At 40.0% G+C, this 21,036-nt stretch overlaps 1 long non-coding RNA gene and 1 pseudogene across 1 annotated transcript; both read left to right on the plus strand.

Annotated features, from left to right (window-relative positions):
• Positions 2,146-3,047, plus strand: Gm6216 (predicted gene 6216; annotated as a pseudogene).
• On the plus strand, positions 13,866-19,393 carry Gm17644 (predicted gene, 17644). The gene is made up of 3 exons (NR_045297.1): positions 13,866-15,395; positions 17,619-17,658; positions 17,764-19,393. It is a non-coding gene; the product is annotated as a predicted gene, 17644 (long non-coding RNA).
• The last annotated feature ends 1,643 nt before the right edge of the window (positions 19,394-21,036 follow it).

Raw genomic sequence — 21,036 nt, forward strand, 5'->3', positions numbered from 1 at the left:
AGAGCTATAATCTAGAATGGCCAAGGTGCACAAATAAACCCTGCCTTGAGAAACCAATCAAACAACCAAATAAATAATAAATAATTTTGAGACAGTGTCTCACTATGTAACCTTAGCTGACCAAAAACATATTGTATAGATCAAACCGGCCTTGAATTCACAGAGATCTGCCTCCCTTTGCCTCCCAAATATTGGAGATAAAGGTATGTTCCACCACACTATACATGATACTTTCAATGAAATCACATAAAATTTTATAGCTGTGTAATAAGAGGATGTTTTTTAAGAGATTCCAATAACACAAAACAATGTCCTCAGTCTCTTATAAATTAAAATATGTCTGCAAATATAAAGTATATATTCTCAGAAGAAAAGAATGACAGTTCTCAAACAAGGAAGAGTTGAATGAGATGGAAAACATACAATGGTATAGATAGACTGTATATATACTTAAAGGTATGCATGGGTGATATAATGATGGATATATATGTACTACTCTGAGAGATTAGTAGAATAAAAAGCATCAGCATAAAAAGATGCCAATAGAGCTAGAGATGTTGCTTAGTTAACAGTATACACTGGGGCTTGAGTTTGGTTTACAGTACCATATAAACTGGGTACTGCTTTAACAGTAATGTTATAACCCCAGCACTTGGGAGGTAGATGCAGAAGAATCAGAAGTATAAGATCATCCTCAATATGGTAAATATTTCAATATGGTAAATATTTCACAGAAATGGCCACAGGACAGCCAATCAAATTGAAGCAATTCTTCAGGTAAGATTCCTCTGCTACTACAGGTAGCAAGAGAAAATTACTTCTAAACTTGAAAGTCAGAAGGACTTAATTGACACCATAAATGCTGTAAAATGGATGATCTCATGCATGGCCAGGAGTAGAAAAGAAACTTCCCAGTGTTGAACCAGAGGACCTTTGTGTGAAACATCTCATCTCTCTTTCTAATGTCAGAAATACAATAACTCATGGCTTAGTGGGCTCATTGTATTACAGAGTGTACTGGGACCTCCTTGTCTTTGCAGCTGAGTAATATTCCCTTCATGGGTATACAACATTTTATTGGCATGCAGGTTGATTCCACCTTTTGGTAGACCATGTACACAATGCTGCTGTGGCTATCTGGGTCTGAGGTTCTTGGAGACAGAAGACTGCCTCGAGCTTGCCAGGGCTGAGGTTGAGGAATATAGGGGATTGGGAACTTGCTGGGTGCAAGGTATCCTTTGGGGATGATTAATTTTTTTTTTAAACTTGAGGAACTACAAAACATTGTTAGTGGCTTACTACTAGTGACTTGTGTACTTAAAAATGATTAAAATTGTTTTAGGACAATGTGAGCTGGACCTTATCCAAAAGCTTCCTTGCAATCTAGCCTAGTATTAGAAAGTACTAAGCAAGCTGTCAAGGGAGAGAAACAATTAACAGTCCTACCCAGTTGTGATGCTCATGAACCACAATGACCAGCAAAGTAGGATATCTCTAAAGACACAGTAGCTGGTGCTCATACATTGGTAGTGATAACATTGGTCTAGCTGGACTTGAGGCACACTCAACAGGAGGGGAATCTTTCCTTGTCCTAGAAACCTAGCCAACTAAGGACTCTGTGCTAATTAGGTGAGATAGTAGGAAAGAATCTACTATCTCCTCTTTGCTAGACCAGCAGCATAATTTCTAGCTATATTCTAAATCTCTTTCTTACACCTACAGATAAGTATAATTTTAATCCTCAGCAAAGAGGCTTCTCTTTACAGCAAATGGAAAATATTACAGAAAACCGTAGCTGGATACAATAAAAAGGTCGAATCATGGGAACTCCATTCCCAGTCGATACATCTACTTCCTAGCTCCTGCATCAATGACTTTGGACATTATTGCAAAAGAAGGGCAGTAAAAGACAGGATACCAAACAAGTTCTGAACAACAACAATATCAACAGACATGTTAATAGAGAAAAGGGGAAATTCTCACAGGACCCCATCCCTTGACAATGAATCTTTCCAGAAATAACCTCTCCCAATATGCATCAAAGCATATATGCAAGCAAGGCCCTGAATTTATCAATACAAAGTTGCCAGCTTTGAAATAACATAGACACCCCATTTGATGTTATTGGAATCTCATTTCTTGATGATTAAATGGGTTGATGCTGGGTCCTGAGTATGTCATGGAGTCTACTGGAATCTTCAGCACAATGGAGAAGGCTGGAACCTATTTGAAGGGTGGGGCCAAAATAATTGTGATGGGTGTGAACCACAAGAAATATGACAACTCATTCAAGATTGGCAGCAATGCTTCCTACACCACCAACTGCTTAGGCCCCCTGGCCAAGATCAACCATGACAACTTTGGCATCATGAAAGAACTCATGACCACTGTCCATGCCATCATAGCCATGCAGAAAACTGTGGCTAGCCCCTCTGGAAAGCTGTGGTGTGATGGTCATGGAGCTGCCCAAAACATCATCCCTGCATCACTGGTGTTGCCCAGGCTATGGGCAAGGTCATCCAGTGCAGAACAGGAAGATCACTAGCATGGTCTTCCTTGTTCCTACCCGAAATGTATCAGTTGTGGATCTGGCATGCTGCCTGGAGAAACCTGCCAAGTATGATGACATCAAAAAGGTGGTAAAGCCATCATCTGGGAGCCACTAAAGGGCATCCTGGACTACACCTAGGACCAGGTTGTCTCCTGTGACTTCAACAGTAAGCCCCACTCCTCTGCCTTTGATGTTGTGGTGGCATTGCTCTCAATGACAACTTTGGAAAGATCATTTCCTGTTATGATTATAGGTACAGCAACAGGGTGACGGACCTCATGGCCCACATGGCCTCCAAAGAGTAAGAAACCCTGAACCACCCACTCCAGCAAAGACACAGGAGCAAGAGAGAGGTCTCAGCTGCTCAGGAGTTACTGTTCTAACTTAGTCCCCAGCACTGAGTTTCTTCTTCACAGTTACCATCCCAGCCACCCCCCAACTATAATAACAGAAGGGCCTAGGGAACTTACACTCTTGAATGCCATCAATATAGTTCATTGTACACCCCCCCCCAAAAAAAAGAAAAAGGAAATAATGTAGACACATAAAAAACAAAGATGAAATCAGCAGGATAATTTTACATTAGCGAACATATGTGTGGGGGGGGGCGATAATAAAGATGGCAGAAGTTTGAGAGTCAGGATAGGAGGACAGAGGAGGGTTAGAAGGAAGGAATATGGGGGAAACTGGAGGGAGAAAAATGAAGGGGGAGAGTAATGTAATTATATCTTAAGATGACTTTGGGGTTAAGAGAACTGGCTATTCCAAAAGACATGGGTTCAATTCCTAGCACCCATAATGTGGCTTACAGCAGCCTGGAACTCCAGTTCTAGATCATCCAATGCCTTCTTCTGGTCTCTGTAAGCACGGTATGTATTTGGTGCACATACATGCAAGCAAGAAAAACACCTGTACACATAATATAAAAGTTTTAAATATAGTATTTTTGTATTTTGCCAGAATAGAAGAGATCAAACAGCACACTTGCCTACTTTTGTCTCTCTGTTGAGAGTCTCATTTCCTTTGTGCCCACTGTACCTAACTTCCCCTTCCAGTCTGAAGCAAGCACCTCTGTGGAGACTTAGCTCTGGACATACTAACACTCTACCAGAAACTATGAGAAGAACATGCCTAAAAGAGTTGGACAAACAGCAAAGCTCATGGCGTCTGAATCCTCTGCACAGGATCCCAGCTCCATCCATGCCTGTGTGGATCCCAGCTCCATCCATGCCTGTGTGGATCCCAGCTCCATCCATGCCTGTGTGGATCCCAGCTCCATGCACACCTGTGTGGATCCCAGCTCCATGCACACCTGTGTGGGTCCCAGCTCCATGCACACCTGTGTGGATCCCAGCTCCATGCACACCTGTGTGGATCCCAGCTCCATCCATGCCTGTGTGGATCCCAGCTCCATGCACACCTGTGTGGATCCCAGCTCCATCCATGCCTGTGTGGGTCCCAGCTCCATGCACACCTGTGTGGATCCCAGCTCCATGCACACCTGTGTGGATCCCAGCTCCATGCACACCTGTGTGGATCCCAGCTCCATGCACACCTGTGTGGGTCCCAGCTCCATCCATGCCTGTGTGGGTCCCAGCTCCATGCACACCTGTGTGGATTCCACCTTCATCCATGCCTGTGTGGATCCCAGCTTCATCCATGCCTGTGTAGATCCCAGCTCTATGACTGCGTGGATTCCAGCTCCATGCCTGAGTGGATTCCAGCTCCATCCATTCCTGTGTGGGTCCCAGCTCCATCCATGCCTGTGTGGATCCCAACTCCACGCACACCTATGTATTGTTTCTTAATTTCACTCCTGAAGCTTTCGGTCTCTATTAGAATGTCTCCCCAGATAGAAAGACCTTAGTGCTAATCTCTGTGACATGTGTGTGAATGATACAGAATGCTTTAAACAGATTTTTTCCCATCCTTAATAATACCTGTTATAAATAATATCTAATAAATGCCTGTTTCTATGCTCCTTAACTTTTACAGGGAAAGGTTTAATTTGCCCCCTATTACCAAATTTTTGGCACCACACTCTACTTTCATATTATTCCTTCTTAAATAATTTATTTTGTCTGTAACAGAACATTCCAGAAATATATTCCCTGAGTCACTGTTGACTTATAGACATTTTTAGATGTGTTTGTTTTATGACAAATTCTTCAGAGACTCACCTAGAAGCTGAGTCACAATTCTGCCCTCTGTGTCTTTCAAAATAGCTGCTGAACTGAGATACAGTCTACAGACCACGTAATTTCCCATTTTAAATGTGCACCATAAAAAGTGTTTAGTATATTCACAGAGCTGTGTAAACATCATTTCAATCAATTCTAGAGCGTCTTCATCAACCCCAAGAGAAAGCCACATCCATTAGCAGTCGCTCCTGCCTCCCTCTCAGCTAGTTCACTACAACTCCTAATCTACTTTCTGTCTCCAAGGAGTTACTTATTCTGGATATTTTATATAAATGGAATCCTTCAATGCTCACCCTTTTGTGTCTGTCTTCCCCCTCTCTTTCAGCAAAGTTATAGCATGTGTCAGTTCTCCCTTCCCTTTATGGCTAATTAAAATTTCATTGTGTGGATATGCTATTTTTTATCCATGTTAATGGACATTTGAGTTGCTTTCCTCTTTTGGATATTGTATCCAAAATTTCCACATTTCCATTACTGTGACAAAATACTAGAGATAAACAAGGGTGTTGTGATATACTCAGGAGACATAGTGAAGTGGGTCTCTGTGAGTTTAAGACCGTTGAGTCCAGTCATCTACACAGTGAGTTCCAAGTCAGCCAGGGGTACATAGTGAGTGAAACCTTTCATTTTTTAAAAAAGTGTCTACAGGAACAATTTTAACTCACATTTTAAACCATTTCATTCTGTGATCACATGGGCCCACACTTTTGAACTGTGATCCCATGGCTCCAAGCATTCAGATCTCTACATTGTAGTAGAAACACATAGTAAAGAAGACCGCTCACATCATGGCAGCTGGGAGATAAAAGGAAAGACCAGAAAGGGTTGGGATCCCAATATCCTGTCGATGGCACACTCTCAATGACCTAACTTCCCTTTATGAGGCCCACCTCTAGAAAGGTTCCACCATATCCCAGCGGTGCCAAGCTGAGGACCAGGCTTCATGACATACACTTTGTGGGAGCAATCAGATCCAAAGTAGAGCAGTCAGAACATTTGAATAAACATTTACTTAGAAATCTTTTGCAGGACATATTTTTCATTTCTGTCTTTACCTTTAATTGTCAGATGGACAGAGGTTATGGTCATCTGAGAAGGGAGTCACACTGAGAGCTTAGCCATGCCACACAAGCTTGTGGGCATATCTGTGGGGGGCTCTCTTGATTGTTAACTGATGTAGGTTATATATGTGATATATATATATGTGTGTGTGTGTATGTATATATATATATATATATATATATATATATATATATATATATATACTCCCTGGGCAGGTGTCTTGGACTATATAAGAAACCTTGCTTAGCATAAGTTTTGGATAAACAAGCACCATTCCTCCATGGCTTCTGCCTTTGAGTTCCTACTTGAGTTCCTATCCTGACTTCCCTTAGGGGTGGGATGAAATATATCAGCAAAATAAATCCTTTCCTCCCCTAAATTCCTTTTGGTCATGGTGTTTGATTAACTGAGAGCCCAATGGGATAAATTGCTTAACAAATTGTTAAAACTTAAAAACTTAGAACCAACACTTTAAATTCTTAGTGTATATCCCTCTAACTAATCTTCATTGAATTAGTATACCATATTCAGATGCATTAATTTAGAAGAAATTTAAACGTTAATAATCCTTAATTAATTAAAAATGTGGGTTTTTTTCATACAAAATATTGTGTTTCTCCTTCCCTTCTCCCAGTTTCTCATCATTTCTGCTCCCAGAGTCACACCCTTTTTGTCTCTCATTTAAAAACAAACACAGTGGGCTGGAGAGGTAGCTCTACAGTTAAGAATACTCATTGCTTTCCCAGAGTTCCTATATTCAATTCCCAGCAACTACATGATGTCGTGAAACCATCTGTAATGGGATCTGATGCCCTCTCATGTGTCTGAAGACAACAGGGTACTCACATAAAATAAATCTTTAAAAAACAAACATAGGCTGGGCAGTGGTGGTAGCACTTGGGAGGCAGAGGCAGTCAGATTTCTGAGTTTAAGGCCAGCCTGGTCTACAGAGTGAGTTCCAGGACAGCCAGGACTACACAGAGAAACCCTGTCTCAAAAAACTAAAATCCAAAAACCAAAGGGAAAAAAAAAAAAACAGCAACAACAAAATAGGCATCAGAGGAATGGTAATAAAGTAAAATAACCTACAATAAGATAAGAGGAAAACAAGCAAGTTAGAATAGGACAAAACAACCATACAGGTAAACAAAATAAAGAAAAGCACAAGACACTTATATGGACACACATGTTCACATACACACGGATCCCATAAAAACACAAAGCCGGAAGCCATAACATATAAGCAAAGGACTTCAGCAATGGATGGGTGTTCCCCTTATTCCAGTATGAGCTGTCACTTATGTTATTAATCTTAGTCATTCTGACAGGTATAAGATGAAATTACAAAGTAATTTTGATTCACAGTACCCCCAATAGCTAAGGTCGTTGAACATTTATTTCTCAGCTATTGAATTTCCTCTTTTAAAAATATTCCATTTCTCGGAGAGGCTCTACCAACAGCTAACCGAGACAGATGCAAATACTCAGAGCCACCAATTGGTCTGAGGTCAGGGACCGTATGGAAGAGTTGAAAGGAAGGACTGAGGGAGCTGAAGGGGATGCAACCCCATAGGAAGAACATCAATATGAACTAACTGGATCACTCAGAGTTCTCAGGGACAGAGCCACCAACCAAAGAGCATACACAGGCTGGTGTGTAGCCCCAGCACATCTATAGCAGAGGATTGCCTTGTCTGGTCTCAGTGGATGAGGATGCACTTAATTCTGTAAAAACTTGATGTGCCGGGGCAATGGGGATGCTGGTGGGCATGAGGTGGGGGTGATTGGGTTGGTGGGGGAACACCCTCTCAGAAGCAAAGGGGAGGAGGATGCAGTGAAGAACTCATAGAGGGGAGACCAGCAAGGGGAGCAACATTTATAATGTAAATAAATAAATAATTTAATTTTGAAAATGACTTGTCAGTAACTCGTGTTTTAATTGGGTTATTTATTTTCTTAACATTTGGGTTTTTTTTTAATTCTTTACATAGTTTGGAAATTAGCCCGCTATCAGATGCATACTTGATTAAAAAAATAAAAACTTCCCACTCAGTAGGCTGCCACATTTTCCAAATGATGGAGCCCTTTGCTGTTCAGAAGCTTTTTGGCTTCATGAGGTCTCTTTTATTAATTGTTAATCTGAGTGTCTGTGCTAATGGTGTTCTCTTCAGAAAGTCTTTACCTGGGCTGAAGAGTTCAAGGATATTCTTTATTCTACCAGGTTCAGTGTATCCGGATTTATGTTGAGGTCTTTGATCCATTTGGACTTGAGTTTTGTGCAAAGTAATTCATTTGGATCTATTTACATTCTTCTACAAGCAGCCATATAGTTTGATGAATATCATTTGTTGAAGATGCTGTATTTTGTCTAGCTAGTGTATTCATAGCTTCTATATTTAAAATCAAGTGTCCATAGTTACGTGGATTTATATCTGGGTTTTTAATTTGATTCCATTGATCAATATGTCAATTTTTGTGCCAATATCATGTTCTTTTTATTACTATAGCTCTGAATTACAATTTGAGATCAGGGATGGTAAAATATGGGTCTGATCTTCTATTATTTTGTGTTGTTTTTTCCTATCCTGTTTTGTGTGTGTGTGTGTGTGTGTGTGTGTGTGTGTGTGTGTGTGTGTGATTCTGAATAAAGCTGAAAATTCTTTTCAGTGTCTGTGAAGAATTGTGTTGGGATTTTAAGGGAATTGCTTTGACTCTGTAGATTAATTTTGGTAGGATGACATTTTTCCTATGTTAATACTGTTGACCCATGAGCATGGGAGATCTTTCCATCTTCTGATATCTTCCTCAATTTCTTTCTTCAGTTTCATCAAGTTTTTATCACACGAGTCTTTCACTTGTTTTGTTAGAATTACCTCAAGATATATTTATTATACATTTTAAGGTATCATTAAAAGTATTGTTTTCCTGATTTCTTTCTCAGTTTATTTGTCATTTGTACATAGGAGGGCTGATTTTTTGTGAGTTAATTTTGTCTCCAGCTATTTTGTTGACAGGATTTATCAGCTGTAAGACTTTCCAGGTAGAATTTCTAGGATCCCTTATATATACTATCATATAATCTACAAACAAGGATATTTTTATTTCTTTCTTTCCTATTTGTATCCCCTTGATCTCTTCAGTTGTTTTACTGACCTAGAAAGAACTTCAAATACTATGTCAAGTAGATATGGAGAGAGTGGACAACCTTGTGTTGTTTACGATTTTAATGAAATTGCTCTGAGAATCCCTCCATTTAAGATGATGGTGATTTCTTTATTGATTTTATCTCTACTTTCATATTTTAAACTGTTTTCTTCATTTCATTCCCCTGTTTGTCTTTTCTTTTTTTTTTTTTTTTTTTCCAAGGGTGTTTTGTTCCCACTTCTAAGGAGGGGCATAGTGTCCACACTTCAGTCTTCATTTTTCTTGAGTTTCATGTGTTTAGGAAATTGTATCTTATATCTTGGGTATCCTAGGTTTTGGGCTAATATCCACTTATCAGTGAGTACATATTGTGTGAGTTCCTTTGTGAATGTGTTACCTCACTCAGGATGATGCCCTCCAGGTCCATCCATTTGGCTAGGAATTTCATAAATTCATTCTTTTTAATAGCTGAGTAGTACTCCATTGTGTAGATGTACCACATTTTCTGTATCCATTCCTCTGTTGAGGGGCATCTGGGTTCTTTCCAGCTTCTGGCTATTATAAATAAGGCTGCTATGAACATAGTGGAGCATGTGTCCTTCTTACCAGTTGGGGCATCTTCTGGATATATGCCCAGGAGAGGTATTGCTGGATCCTCCGGTAGTACTATGTCCAATTTTCTGAGGAACCGCCAGACGGATTTCCAGAGTGGTTGTACAAGCCTGCAATCCCACCAACAATGGAGGAGTGTTCCTCTTTCTCCACATCCTCGCCAGCATCTGCTGTCACCTGAATTTTTGATCTTAGCCATTCTGACTGGTGTGAGGTGGAATCTCAGGGTTGTTTTGATTTGCATTTCCCTGATGATTAAGGATGTTGAACATTTTTTCAGGTGCTTCTCTGCCATTCGGTATTCCTCAGGTGAGAATTCTTTGTTCAGTTCTGAGCCCCATTTTTTAAAGGGGTTGTTTGATTTTCTGAAGTCCACCTTCTTGAGTTCTTTATATATGTTGGATATTAGTCCCCTATCTGATTTAGGATAGGTAAAGATCCTTTCCCAATCTGTTGGTGGTCTCTTTGTCTTATTGACGGTGTCTTTTGCCTTGCAGAAACTTTGGAGTTTCATTAGGTCCCATTTGTCAATTCTCGATCTTACAGCACAAGCCATTGCTGTTCTGTTCAGGAATTTTTCCCCTGTGCCCATATCTTCAAGGCTTTTCCCCACTTTCTCCTCTATAAGTTTCAGTGTCTCTGGTTTTATGTGAAGTTCTTTGATCCATTTAGATTTGACCTTAGTACAAGGAGATAAGTATGGATCGATTCGCATTCTTCTACATGATAACAACCAGTTGTGCCAGCACCATTTGTTGAAAATGCTGTCTTTCTTCCACTGGATGGTTTTAGCTCCCTTGTCGAAGATCAAGTGACCATAGGTGTGTGGGTTCATTTCTGGGTCTTCAACTCTATTCCATTGGTCTACTTGTCTGTCTCTATACCAGTACCATGCAGTTTTTACCACAATTGCTCTGTAGTAAAGCTTTAGGTCAGGCATGGTGATTCCACCAGAGGTTCTTTTATCCTTGAGAAGAGTTTTTGCTATCCTAGGTTTTTTGTTATTCCAGATGAATTTGCAAATTGCTCCTTCTAATTCGTTGAAGAATTGAGTTGGAATTTTGATGGGGATTGCATTGAATCTGTAGATTGCTTTTGGCAAGATAGCCATTTTTACAATATTGATCCTGCCAATCCATGAGCATGGGAGATCTTTCCATCTTCTGAGATCTTCTTTAATTTCTTTCTTCAGAGACTTGAAGTTTTTATCATACAGATCTTTCACTTCCTTAGTTAGAGTCACGCCGAGATATTTTATGTTATTTGTGACTATTGAGAAGGGTGTTGTTTCCCTAATTTCTTTCTCAGCCTGTTTATTCTTTGTGTAGAGAAAGGCCATTGACTTGTTTGAGTTAATTTTATATCCAGCTACTTCACCGAAGCTGTTTATCAGGTTTAGGAGTTCTCTGGTGGAATTTTTAGGGTCACTTATATATACTATCATATCATCTGCAAAAAGTGATATTTTGACTTCCTCCTTTCCAATTTGTATCCCCTTGATCTCCTTTTGTTGTCGAATTGCTCTGGCTAATACTTCAAGTACTATGTTGAAAAGGTAGGGAGAAAGTGGGCAGCCTTGTCTAGTCCCTGATTTTAGTGGGATTGCTTCCAGCTTCTCTCCATTTACTTTGATGTTGGCTACTGGTTTGCTGTAGATTGCTTTTATCATGTTTAGGTATGGGCCTTGAATTCCTGATCTTTCCAGAACTTTTATCATGAATGGGTGTTGGATCTTGTCAAATGCTTTTTCTGCATGCAACGAGATGATCATGTGGTTTTTGTCTTTGAGTTTGTTTATATAGTGGATTACATTGATGGATTTTCGTATATTAAACCATCCCTGCATTCCTGGAATAAAACCTACTTGGTCAGGATGGATGATTGCTTTAATGTGTTCTTGGATTCGGTTAGTGAGAATTTTATTGAGGATTTTTGCATCGATATTCATAGGAGAAATTGGTCTGAAGTTCTCTATCTTTGTTGGATCTTTCTGTGGTTTAGGTATCAGAGTAATAGTGGCTTCATAAAATAAGTTGGGTAGAGTACTTTCTACTTCTATCTTGTGAAAAAGTTTGTGCAGAACTGGAATTAGATCTTCTTTGAAGGTCTGATAGAACTCTGCACTAAACCCGTCTGGTCCTGGGCTTTTTTTGGCTGGGAGACTATTTATAACTGCTTCTATTTCTTTAGAAGATATGGGACTGTTTAGAAGGTCAACTTGATCCTGATTCAACTTTGGTACCTGGTATCTGTCCAGAAATTTGTCCATTTCGTCCAGGTTTTCCAGTTTTGTTGAGTATAGCCTTTTGTAGAAGGATCTGATGGTGTTTTGGATTTCTTCAGGATCTGTTGTTATGTCTCCCTTTTCATTTCTGATTTTGTTAATTAGGATTTTGTCCCTGTGCCCTCTAGTGAGTCTAGCTAAGGGTTTATCTATCTTGTTGATTTTCTCAAAGAACCAACTCCTCGTTTGGTTAATTCTTTGAATAGTTCTTCTTGTTTCCACTTGGTTGATTTCACCCCTGAGTTTGATTATTTCCTGCCGTCTACTCCTCTTGGGTGAATTTGCTTCCTTTTTTTCTAGGGCTTTTAGATGTGTTGTCAAGCTGCTAGTATGTGCTGTCTCCCGTTTCTTCTTGGAGGCACTCAGAGCTATGAGTTTCCCTCTTAGAAATGCTTTCATTGTGTCCCAAAGGTTTGGGTACGTTGTGGCTTCATTTTCATTAAACTCTAAAAAGTCTTTAATTTCTTTCTTTATTTCTTCCTTGACCAAGGTATCATTGAGAAGAGTGTTGTTCAGTTTCCACGTGAGTGTTGGCTTTCTGTTATTTTTTTTGTTATTGAAGATCAGCCTTAGTGCATGGTGATCTGATAGGATACATGGGACAATTTCAATATTTTTGAATCTGTTGAGGCCTGTTTTGTGACCTATTATGTGGTCAATTTTGGAGAAGGTACCATGAGGTGCTGAGAAGAAGGTATATCCTTTTGTTTTAGGATAAAATGTTCTGTAGATATCTGTCAGATCCATTTGTTTCATCACTTCTGTTAGTTTCAGTGTGTCCCTGTTTAGTTTCTGTTTCCATGATCTGTCCATTGGTGAAAGTGGTGTGTTGAAGTCTCCCACTATTATTGTGTGAGGTGCAATGTGTGCTTTGAGCTTTACTAAAGTTTCTTTAATGAATGTGGCTGCCCTTGTATTTGGCGCATAGATATTCAGAATTGAGAGTTCCTCTTGGAGGATTTTACCTTTGATGAGAACAAAGTGCCCCTCCTTGTCTTTTTTGATGACTTTGGGTTGGAAGTCAATCTTATCAGATATTAGGATGGCTACTCCAGCTTGTTTCTTCATACCATTTGCTTGGAAAATTGTTTTCCAGCCTTTTATTCTGAGGTAGTGTCTATCTTTTTCTCTGAGATGTGTCTCCTGTAAACAGCAAAATGTTGGGTCTTGTTTGTGTAGCCAGTTTGTTAGTCTATGTCTTTTTATTGGGGAGTTGAGACCATTGATGTTAAGAGATATTAAGGAAAAGTAATTGTTGCTTCCTGTTATTTTTGTTGTTAAAGTTGGCATTCTGTTCTTGTGGCTGTCTTCTTTTAGGTTTGTTGAGGGATTACCTTCTTGTTTTTTCTAGGGCATTGTTCCCGTTCTTGTATTGGTTTTTTTCTGTTATTAACCTTTGAAGGGCTGGATTCGTGGAGAGATAATGTGAGAATTTGGTTTTGTCGTGGAATACTTTGGTTTCTCCATCTATGGTAATTGAGAGTTTGGCTGGGTATAGTAGCCTGGGCTGGAATTTGTGTTCTCTTAGTGTCTGTATAGCATCTGTCCAGGCTCTTCTGGCTTTCATAGTCTCTGGTGAAAAATCTGGTGTAATTCTGATAGGCTTGCCTTTGTATGTTACTTGACCTTTTTCCCTTACCGCTTTTAGTATTCTATCTTTATTTAGTGCATTTGTTGTTCTGATTATTATGTGTCGGGAGGAATTTCTTTTCTGGTCCAGTCTATTTGGAGTTCTGTAGGCTTCTTGTATGTTCATAGGTATCTCTTTCTTTATATTTGGGAAGTTTTCTTCAATAATTTTGTTGAAGATGTTTGCTGGTCCTTTGAGTTGAAAATCTTCATTCTCATCCACTCCTATTATCCGTAGATTTGGTCTTCTCCTTGTGTCCTGGATTTCCTGGATATTTTGAGTTAGGATCTTTTTGCATTTTCCATTTTCTTTGATTGTTGTGCCGATGTTCTCTATGGAATCTTCTGCACCTGAGATTCTCTCTTCCATCTCTTGTATTCTGTTGCTGATGCTCAAATCTATGGTTCCAGATTTCTTTTCTAGGGTTTCTATCTCCAGTGTTGCCTCACTTTGAGTTTTCTTTATTGTTTCTACTTCCCTTTTTAGGTTTAGTATGGTTTTGTTCATTTCCATCACCTGTTTGTATGTTTTTTCCTCTTTTTCTGTAAGGACTTCTACCTGTTTGATTGTGTTTTCCTGTTTTTCTTTAAGGACTTGTAACTCTTTAGCAGTGTTCTCCTGTATTTCTTTAAGTGATTTATTAAAGTCCTTCTTGATGTCCTCTACCATCATCATGAGATATGCTTTTAAATCTAGGTCTAGGTTTTCGGGTGTGTTGGGGTGCCCTGGACTGGGCGAAGTGGGAGTGCTGGGTTCTGATGATGGTGAGTGGTCTTGGTTCCTGTTAGTAGGATTCCTACGTTTACCTTTCGCCATCTGGTAATCTCTGGAGTTAGTAGTTATAGTTGACTCTGTTTAGAGATTGTTCTTCTGGTGATTCTGTTACCGTCTCTCAGCAGACCTGGGAGACAGATTCTCTCCTCTGAGTTTCAGTGCTCAGAGCACTCTCTGCTGGCAAGCTCTCTTACAGGGAAGGTGCGCAGATATCTTGTTTTTGGACCTCTTCCTGGTCGAAGAAGAAGGCCCAAAACAGGGCCTCTCTCAGAAGCTGTGTTGCTTTGGCAGTTCCCAGAAGCTGTCAGCTTCTGTGGTGCAGACTCTCACCTGTGCAGACTAAAATCCTAAGTTCCAGGGAGTCCTGGAAACAAGATGGTGACCGCTGCTCCTGAGGCTGAGGCCGTCTCCCAAGCCAGGCTGACACCTGTCCTCTGGTCCGGATGGTGGCCGGTTGTCTGCGGCCCGCCCAGGCTGCTGCCTCAGCGGCTCTGTGCTTCTGCCAGTCCCAGAAGCTGTCCGGTTCTCTGGCGCACCCGCTAACCTGTTCAGACTAATCTCCTAAGTTCTGCTGAGTCCCTGTTTGTCTTTTCATAGATTTCTTTAATGGATTAATTCATTTCTTCATTATGGACCCCTAACATATTCATAAAGATTATTTTGAAATCCTTGTCTCGTACTTCCGCTATCTTTGCCTTTCTCAGTTCCTGCTGTGATAGGGTTGCAGGGCTTTAATGGAGACATGTTGTCCTGGCTTCTTTGATTGTATTTTTACACTGGTGGCTAGGCATCTGAGTTTGTGGTGATTGTAATTCTAGATGCTAAAATCTGGTCTTGTCTTTGTTGGGTGGTTGTTTTGTTCCCTTAGTTTCTGTTGCCTTTTGGGGTGCTTAGGAGCATGTGGTGCCAGTGGGTCATCTGGTGGGAAATGCTTCTTAGATCCTGCTAGGTATGGCTTCTGGATGCTCTGGGTTGAGTGATTGTCTTGGTATTGGGAGCTGACACTTAGGGATGGAGACAAGGTAGAAGGAGTCTACAGGATGGAAGACAGGAGGGTGTACCACCAGGATCTGCTTAGTTCCCTGAGAATGAGAACAGAGAAGGAGTGGGAGCCACAGCAGGTGGTTTGCTCCAGAGGTGAGGAGAAGGAAGGGAGAGGAGTGGGCTTGGGGGAGAGGAGGGAGAGTGGGGCTCCAGACTCTCTACCTGTTTCTCTGCTGGTTTATTTGTTTAAGTTTGGGATGAGCTAAGATTTTATTTCCCCATGAGCACAAATAGCTCTTCCTGTTTATCCAAACCTCCTCTCTTTCTCCACGTGCTAAATAGAATGCATTACCTAAGTATATTTATTTTTTAAAATAATCTCACTTTACAAATTCAGAAACATAAGGGTTTTTTTTTTTAAATTACATCATTTTATACATAATGAAGAACACTGAAGCCAGAAATGTACGAGTGTACCCAATGATTCTCAAGCATTTTGCTCTGCTGGTGGATGTTGGGAACACCCACTTGGCCCATTCCCCCTGCCCTCCCACACCCCAACTGTTGTTTCAACAGATTATGAGTCTTTATCAACCCCCAAGTACAAAGTTTGTAAACTAGGAACATCTTCTGTATAAAGCTATCATGACACTCAATAAAAATATGAAATCAATCCATGTAAATAAAATAGTATACATCTTTCTTCAAATGTATCAAGCCAAGTAACATTGTTTTTCTCTAAGCCCAGATAGGGAAGTGCATTCTATAGTCTAAAGACTGGCAAGTGTTAGTGAGTAAGGTATACTGTGTTAAGATTATGGAAGGCTGGGCCAAGCTCACAAGATTGTACTTTCTAGTTCTGGAATAGAAAGTACACATGGCATGTGTCTGTCTTCCCTACATTTTTTTTTTTTTCAAAATTCTCTCATGAGATTGACGGCAATAGAAGTCGGTTATGTATGTGCTCCCTCTGAAGGCTATTTCTCCATCCATATGACCACTTTTGTGTGCATGTGTGTGTGTGCATAGAACTGAGACCAATGCTGTGGGTCTTCAATTGTTCTCTGCCTTAAATTAGAAAGAGCTTCTCACTGAACCTGAAGCACAGCAAGTTGGCTAGCCTGGCCAGCAAGCCCTAGGGACTCTCTTCTCTCTGTCTTCCCAGTGATGAGATTATATACTGTATCGTCCCTGTCTCCCTGTCTCTCTCTCTCCTCCATCTTTCTTTCCTTAATTACATGCTGAGAATCCTAACCCGTGTCCTCACGCTTGTGCAGCAAGGTCTGTACTCATTGAGACACTGCCTCAGCCCTTGATCACTCTTGATTTTTTTTTCCTGGAAAAAAAAAGGGGGACCTTTATTGTCCCATTTAGTGTATATTATAGTTAAATAGAGACAACAGAAAATCAAGGGCTGAAAATGTTTACTTTGTATCAGATAAGAGTAATGTCAATAGCACACTTGAATTCAGTGGTGACCAATTAAAGTAGTTTCTCCAGAGGGACGCTTCTCAGGACACAACTGGGTGGCCAAATGAAGGTCATGAACTAGTAGTATATTGACCATATTTTCCAGGCTAAAATCACAAAACGTAATCCCATAATAATATTTTAAATGAATGACTGAATTTATTGGTAGAAAGGTATTTGAAAAGATATTAAAATTAAGGAGCATTCAAGGAATTTTAAAATGAATTACCTTTGCAGGAAAAAAAGATATACAATTATAGTATATTGTATTTGGGAACGATCCCAGAAAATGGAGGACGGCTTATTTAAAGAGCAGGGGGAAACGTGCAGTTGCTGCTCTGTGATTTCTCCACAGGAAAGTCCTTACGGCTCTGCCAGAGCTGAAGAACTCCCTGGACTTGTGTAGCTCCCTTAGCTTCCAGCTGAAATCCAGAGGCAGGAGATGGACTGTTCCAGCCAAAAACATACGTTTCACTCCTGAATGAGATAGCTGTCAGAGCAAATTGTTTCTAGAAGCAAGAAGAAATCACTCTCTGAGTTAACGTTAATTTCAGGGTCCCTCACATGGAGATTCTAGGCTCTTGCCCTCACGGCTGAGACACCCTCCTCTAATCACTTGCTTGCGCGCCAATGGAGGGTTTACTTTGGGTTTAGTGTTCTCTGGTGAGTTAGGCAACCTGCTGTTTTCATGAGTGCTCTGGGAATTCTTCAGCAGAGATGAATTCTTCCAAATTCCAAGTCTATTGTCCTTGCCTATGCCCTTTAGCCCTGGTTTAAGACTTCATAGTCTTCCGTGTTTAGCTTCAGGACATTCTGCCAGACCCAATGCTTCAAAGCCTTTTAAGCTTTGGCATCAGTGATCAGCCTTATCCCTGGATGACCGTTTGCTCTTTTTGCTCTAACTAGTAGCAATGAGGGTCAGCGTATTTACTAAGGCAGATCCAAGGTAAATCATACTTACTTCTATGCCCACTGGTAATTTGATATTTGGGCTTAACGGTTAAATCAACCTTCCTGGCTCTTTCATTTGTTCCTTCTCTTACTCTTTTAGACTACATCTAAAGTCATAATGCTGGATTTGTGACGTCACTCTCAATTGTTTCCAGATGGTTTCTCAGGCTGATCAAAAAGAAGATGAGGCCAGTGAATGTGAGTGGGAAAGTAGATCTTCAAACAGAAAGAGGGCTCAGGAATAAAAAGTATAATAATAATAATAACATGAAGATCACAAAACAACCGTAGGTAAAGTAAATTGCCTTTTCCCTCTGTCTCAAAACAGGGTCTTTGATCAATTGTTCCAGTGTATAAAAATTTGAACTCTAAAGAAGCCAGGCAGGCTTCTAAAACCCACACATCAAAAGCTTTGCTTCCGTTAGAGAAATTTAAAGCCATGATACTCTGAATGGGTTTGAAATTCTCTAAAATGAGTTCTAATAACACCCTTCGCAGACAGAAAGGGAGAACAGCCAGTTACATGGCTTCATGCTACCATTTTCTCTGGTACATTAGTTTTCCAAAGATGCCATTTTGGCTTGTACCAAATAAGAGGGCAAAGGTTACCAAATGGAAGCCCGGGGAAGCCAGAAACCAGAACAGCCCTCACAATGGAAAGGGAATCCAAACTGTCAGCTCTGAATAGAGAGAAATTGTATGTGTGAAATTGACAACCAGCAGCGGTCTGGCACCATCAGAGAGGCCAGGAAATTAACTCAACCGGGTTCCTACTTACTGGATTAGAGCTGGGGTTCTGTCGAGATGTACTCAAGATTCACACCTAGACATCTCTAGCCCCTGGATCACACTGGCAATGTCAGGTTTTAGTTGGAAGGCATTCTAAACAAATAAAGTATCAGTGAACAATTTTTAATGATACAGAAAAAACAAGAAGAAATACAAACTACCTCTTAAGAACTGTTAACAATGGATGCATCTGTCTTTTCATGCACATTGCTTTACCAGCTGGAAGCCAATTTGTGTATATAATTGTTTTTTGTGTTTTTGTGTTTTAGCTTACTTAGTACTATATAAGTTTTTTGGTTGAGGGAGACAAAAATCACAGTCAACAATCAGGGTGCAAGTAGATGAAGTTAGTCAGAGCTTGATGGCTGGCTCCTTCTCTACAGAAATAGCAGAGAGAAAGGGACAATACAAAAAAAATGGTGGACACTGCATCTGGGACAGACTGTGGCATACATTCATCATGACATACATTGTTTTATCACAACAGAAAAGAAACAAAATGAACACAGACCCCAGGAATGGACTTGCTGAGAAAGGAATCACAAAGCAATTCATTCTCAATAGGCTCAAAGAGAAGAAGTGTGTGTGTGCGTGTGTGTGTGTGTGTGTGTGTGTGTGTGTGTGTGTGTGTGTGTGTGTTTTAAAACTAGCCCAAGGGGGTGGGGGAAATTTCTACTATGAAGATTGCAAAACACAGAAGAAATTAAAAAAGACATTAGAAGACATACTTTTCATACTTGTAGAGAATTAATATTGTTACAAGAGCATACTAGCAAAAGTAATGTACAGATTCAGAGCGATTCCCATAGAAGTTCTAATAACATTCTTCACAGAAATGGGGAAACAAATCCTAAATTCATATGAAACCCCAAAAGGCCCCGAGTAGCCAAGGCCATCCCAAGTCAAAAGAAAATGTCAGATATCCACAGTACCTATTTTACGAAAAAAACACAGAAACAAAAGAGCATGCTACTGGCACAAAGAATAACATGGAAAATGGGATTATAATGGGAACTATCAATAAACCCACACACAGCTACAGCCATCTCACTCTGTACAAAGGAGTCAGAAACATACACTGAAATTTAAAAAGCTATCTACAAATAGGTCTAGGAAAACAAGATATCTACTCATAGACATCAACTAGATCCCTCTCACTCTGAAAAAAATCAATTTGGAGTGGATCAAAGGCCTTAATAAAGAATATGAAACTTTGAAATTAGGGAAACTCCAAGATATAGGTGCAGGCAAGGATTTTCTGACTAGGTCCTGTTTGCTTAGAAAGTAATGGTAAAAACTTGGGCCTGTGATTTCATCAAATCAAAGACAGAATGAATGACTAGCCTGTAGAATGGCAGAGGGGATGTCAGCTCTTCATCTGAGAGAGGGCAACACACAGAGTATAAGAAGAGCTCAAAAACTACAAACAAAAGAATATATAATTTAACCAGTTAGTGAGCAAGTAAATTGAACAAAGTTCGAATGGTCAAGAAACACAGAAAAGAAAAGTTCAAAATCTTCAGCCGTCACAGCAAGAGCAACTAAGAGTCCTCTCATTCTGTCTCCCTCCACTCAGAAGAGACTATTACCAAGAGAGCACTAAACCACGTACAAATGCTGTTGAAGGCACATAGAAAATGGACCATAAATTAGTCAATTCACAATGAAAACCAATATGGATGCCCCTTTTTAAAGATTAAATCTAGAGCTGGAGAAATGGCACAACTATTAAAGGCCCTTGCTACCACAGGTTGGCATCTTACCTTACATACAAGCAATTACATTTGTTATTATGCAATTGTTTAAATGTTTAGTTACAGCTGCAGCTTGTGTGTAAGGTAAGATGCCAACCTGTGGGAGTTGGTTCTCTCCTACCATTTGAGTCTCAGGGATCAAATTCAAGCTGTCCGATTTGGTAGCAAGGGCCTTTAATAGCTGTGCCATTTCTCCAGCTCTAGATTTAATTTTTAAAAAGGGGCTTCCATATTGGTTTTCATTGTGAAAACCAATTCATTGGTTGTTTTGTTGTGGTTTTTTTCCACATAGTCCTGGCTGGCCTAGATTTGTAATTATCTTCCTGCCTCTGTATCCTAAATCTCGAGATTAAAGTTGTGTGCCACCATACCTAGTTTAAACCCTTACTGTTCATAATTTGATTATCCATAGTGTTTTGTCAGTCCAACAGAACTAACTAAACCATTATTATAACAAAATACAAAATACAAAAAAAAAAAAAAAAAAAAAGGAGGAAGGGCTGGAAAAAAATGGCTCAACTATACAAGCACCAGTTCATTTCCAGCACTCACAACCCCAGCACACAAAACACACACTTAAAAATAAGCTAAACAAGAAATGGTAAGTGAAACAGAGAAGGAAAATCAGTAACCAAGGTCATAAACAGAACTAAAGCAACTGAGATAAAAGGAGTCTTGCTCACATGACGCAATGTGACACTCACGTGATGCACATGTGACGCTCACATCAGCATGCCTGTAGTCTTCTTGACATTTGATTCCACTGACAATCCTGGCTTCTAAAGCTTTTCTGAGTTTCTCATGCCCAAAAGAAGTGCTTTTTTTGTGAC

The sequence above is a fragment of the Mus musculus genome, chromosome 1 (assembly GCF_000001635.26).
Source record: "Mus musculus strain C57BL/6J chromosome 1, GRCm38.p6 C57BL/6J".
Taxonomy (NCBI): domain Eukaryota; kingdom Metazoa; phylum Chordata; class Mammalia; order Rodentia; family Muridae; genus Mus; species Mus musculus.